Source organism: Sinocyclocheilus anshuiensis, unplaced genomic scaffold (genome assembly GCF_001515605.1).
Source record: "Sinocyclocheilus anshuiensis isolate Anshui unplaced genomic scaffold, SAMN03320099.WGS_v1.1 scaffold514, whole genome shotgun sequence".
Taxonomy (NCBI): Eukaryota; Metazoa; Chordata; class Actinopteri; order Cypriniformes; family Cyprinidae; genus Sinocyclocheilus; species Sinocyclocheilus anshuiensis.
The window spans coordinates 119,115-123,770 of record NW_015542348.1 but is presented as its reverse complement, the minus strand read 5'-3'; the positions used below and the strand labels follow the sequence as shown (position 1 = coordinate 123,770).

The window sequence follows — 4,656 nt, the reverse complement described above, 5'->3', positions numbered from 1 at the left end:
TATCGTTCTGAATCCAATTCATAGTCTTTTTTTCAGCTTTTTGTTCAAAATGTTGTTTATTTCTTTATTTTTTATTTATGAAACTTATCCACATTCAAGTGTTTAAAAAAAGAATGCATGAAGCTAGAATAAAATGTTTTTGTTTACAAGCAGATACCCTGTTCTTTTGATGTTTTTTATGTTCAGATATTCATGTAACAAAATATATTCAAATTAATACCTAAATAGGGACATAGTAGTATACTTAAAGTATGATGTAAAGTTCACTTAAAGAAAACTTACGAGTATACTTGCAGTATAAAACTACTTAACTAGTAGTTTACTAAGACTATACTTCAAAGTGTACTAAAAATGCTACTACAAGTTTTTAATTAGAAAACTACCAGTATTCATATAAGTTCACTTTTAGTATAGTTGCAGTACAAGCTACAAATATTGATGTAAACTAGTTGTGTACTCAAAGTTTAGTACAGTTATACTTAAAAGTATACTTTTATATACTAGAAAGTGGGCCAATTTAGTCCCAAGGAGTATTGAAATAGTACACTTACAAGTATACTACTAGTACACTGATATTTAGCAGATAGCAGAATATGAACGCATGCGCAAAGTCTCTCGTTAAGCGTTTTCCTCCTGTAGAGGAAAATTAAGTGGAGGGATATTAAGGATATTAAGTGTTTATGTTTTTCTATAGGAGGAAAACGTTGCGGAAGCGCACAAGTCTGAGAGTGCAAGTGCAAGTCTGCAGCCAGACCCTTCTCAGGCCAGGGCCGCAGCCATTGCAGGGGCGCCAGTCGACCACCAGAGGGCTCCACACAGCGTCAGGTTAGAGGAGTAGAATGGAACAGAATGTCTAAGATATGTGCATCACAGAGAATGAGTAGAATAGAATAGAAGATCTAGTCAAGATCTGTGTTGACTAGTATTTGGTCTGCAGTTCGCTATAATTGGAGTTTTGGACAGTAAGTTGGAGTTGATAGCTGTAGAATTATTGGTATTATTATGACTTTTAATTAACTTCTTGATGCTGTAGGAGAAATTAAAGAAAATTTGTAGGGCAAATTTGTCATGCATTCATTATAAAAAAACTGAGATATGACAAACATATCATATAAACATATGTCAGCAGTGTTGACTTAAGTTGACCTAAATAGATTAGATGTAATCAGGTTAAAAGCAAAGAGGTGTTTGTCAAGCTTCAGGAACTTTCAAACACTACTCCATTTTAGTTGAGCTCTAAATCTGAATCCAAATAAATAAAAAAATAATAAAATGCAAATAAATAGAGAGGAAATATCTTTCTATTAAGTACCTGCCTACAACGATAGTTGAATGGGTTGAATTGAGAAATTGTGTGCGTGTGTGATGTTGGAAAGGGGAAATTATTGCCCTAGAGATCAAAAACGAAACCAAGCACTGGCCTAATATTGAAACACCCACGCAAGGGGAAGACAAAAAGAGTGAAAGGGAGAATGAAAACGATAAAGAGTAATAAAAATAAATGGGTCCCTATTTTGAAACTCTCCACAATCAGATTCAGCATGACCGATTTTCCACCCACAAGTGCTTTGTGATGTCACACTATCATAAACATGTTTATGATCGATAGAAAGATATAATGCAAATTATATTATATATAATTATATTTGCAAACACATACATGTATTATATAAATATATTACATAAATATAATTGCAAACACAAAAATGTAGTAATTATGCTAGTGCACTGAGGAACAAATATGACAGGAGATATTTATATTTTAAATAAAGCATGCAAGTTCCACCAGTTGATAGGGAGTTTGTCAAACCTGAACATCATATTCTCCAGCATGATTTGGGATGATCCTAAGAGCAACTTGAGCTTCAGTGGAAATGGAACATCTGATTATCAGTACAAAGTGTCACATGATCACTGTTGTGAATTTTACATCTTTGATCAGTGACCTAGAAATAGTGCAAAAACTTTTCGTATGAACATTTATTTGTCATTTTTACATCATAATGTTCTTTGTTTCAAAATTAGATTTCTGTGCAATACAGAATATTTTGCCTAAAGGGGCTAAATCTGCATACACAGAGAAGTGTTATGGCGCTTTTCCACTGCATGGTACGGCTCGGTACGGTTCACTTTTGGGGGGTTTTCCACTGGGTACAGTACCTGGTACCTGGTACTTTTTTTAGTACCACCTCGGTTGAGGTTCCAAGTGAACCGTACCGTTACCAAAACTTGACGTGTAAACTCTGCTGATCACGGATTGGCCGGAGAGAATCGTCAATACCTGCGTCACTGAACTTGCGACACAAACACAACAGAAAGAACCGCTAGATTTAAATCAGCACAGCCAGCGAAGGATCGAACGCAAAAAGTGGCTGTTTTGTTGTCTGTTGAGGAAGTACAGACATTCCTCTCCTTGATAGCAGAGGAGCGGATCCAGCGAGAGCTTGATGGGGCGACACGGAATGAAAAAGTTATAGCGGCGCAACTATAACAACGTGAATAATAACGACCACTCTAAAGCGGTACTGAACTGCAGTGGAAACGCAAACCGAGCCGAGTCGTACCACACAGTGGAAAAGCGCCATTAGAAGGTCACAATGACACTTAAAGCTAGGCTTGATGGAGAAGCAAAACAGACATTCAAGTCATTCAAGACTTTGGTTCTTTTGTTTCAAAATGTGCAGTCAAAGACAAAGAGCACCAAACAGATACTCTAATAGAGAGTTTGACATGTTCTGACACTATGTTTTGCTCTTGCTTTCGCATTTTTCTTTGCTGTCATTTTTGGTTGGCAGGGTCGGCAGTCTCAGAGTCGTGTATGAGCCACAGTGGCCCCGCTGCCTTCCATTCCTTTAAACAAGATGCCTCGCCCTTTACTAACTCTCAGCCACTACCGACCCTGTCCCCCTGCCCCCTGTCCTTCCAGGACAGCTATGAGGAGGAAGACCCTTTGATGATCCAGAAAGCATAAAACTTTCACTATGAGAGGAAATTGCACATTCACACTCACACTGACACCAACTTCTGTGCACAAATTCAGAGCAGTCGTTTCTAAACTCCCACAGACAGGATGTTACATACTTGAACATGACCAGATATACACTATTATATGTACAGCTAATTTGAAATGTATATTTGCTATACGAATTTGGCTTACTATTCAGAGAACACTGTACTGTGCAAGAGAAAACAGTACTGAATTTAGATTCTCTCATCTAATGCAGTTTTACACACTCGATATAAACTTTAAGCTAGCTATACAGATAAAAACACAGGAAAAAAAACATGATAATGTTGGATAGCATCGGATTATTCTATAAAAAAAAAAGTTAAATACGTTTTAAAATAAAACCTGACAATTATTTCTTATTTCTAACGAGACATGGGCTGGCTAGGTTAAGTTAATTCTTCGGTTTTCAGAATACCATTTAGTAAGTGCAACATCACAGCTCCATGTATCTCCTTACATCTAAAAAAACATTACAGCTCAGATTAAATAACCTCATTACATTACTTGCAACTTTGAGCCTGACACTGCAAAATCAGCCTTCATATTTCAGACACTCAGTATGCACAAGCTGTTTTGTTACCCAAATGTTTGCAATTAAAACAGTCCTTATAGTAACTAGCGTAATTTCACTCTTGGAGGAGTAATTAAACTAACTGCCATTCCATACGGTTTAATAAAGCCTGCACTGCAACTGGGAAAAAATATAATTGTGAGCTGCTGAGGCTGCTAAAAGAAATCAAATACAAAACCACAGAATTGTAAAAGGACAAGAAGAAAGGCTGCTTAAAGAGAGAGAACTGCCTTCTCAGTGTAAATGCTGTGGCTAGAATGCTCTGAAGAGAGTTGAGGAGGAAGAAGGCCAGAGTAGTGGAAAAGTAGAGCCATTGTCTTCCTTTATGGAAGCCTCCAGTACAGCCCCAAGGGAGACACACTGTACTCAGCTGAGCAGGAATTCAAGGCTTTCAATGAGTTACAGAACGCAAAGAGAGGGAAAAAAAAAAGAGGTCGCTCTGTGTAGCCCCATGACCTCTTGGAACAAGGTTCAGCTTTGGAGGCGCTGGTTTAGAGTTGTGAGATCTGAGAAGCGTGATTCTGAATGCAGACTGAGGTCAGAGAGCTCCAATGTTACTCAATGGGCCTCTCTTACTAGACCTCATCAGTATTGCCTCATTAAGTTTTCCGTCATTCCACCCACCTGGCACCACCTATGCCTTGTCTTTATGATGTCATGATGAGGTTTGGCACTGTGCAAACAGCACAAAAAGCAGACATAGAGAGAAGATCTCACGTCATTTCCCCTTTTTTTCATATCTTACGTTCACAGTTTCCTAACTTTTTCAGTTGTTACGAAAAAGATTCAGCAGGGAGTTTTATATATATATATATATATATATATATATGTGTGTGTGTGTGTGTACTCTACAGACATTTTTCATTTTTACGACTTTCTATAAGATTTATATTTAATTACTCAATTCCATGACATGCTCAGGCCTCACAATGACAATTTTACAGTTCGATTATATTTAAGTTACTGGTGTTCCAGGACAGTGAGAACATCCAAAGCTAATATAATACAAAGAGATGTGACTGCCTACACTCCACGCGACTACTAGAATGCTGCTTTTTAAAACCAAGGCTGTCTC

The 4,656-nt window shown here is 37.5% G+C and overlaps 1 pseudogene; it reads left to right on the top strand.

Moving 5' to 3' along the window:
• LOC107691474 (meiosis 1 arrest protein-like) overlaps window positions 1-2,954 on the top strand; it is a 54,257-nt pseudogene extending 51,303 nt beyond the window's left edge.
• The last annotated feature ends 1,702 nt before the right edge of the window (window positions 2,955-4,656 follow it).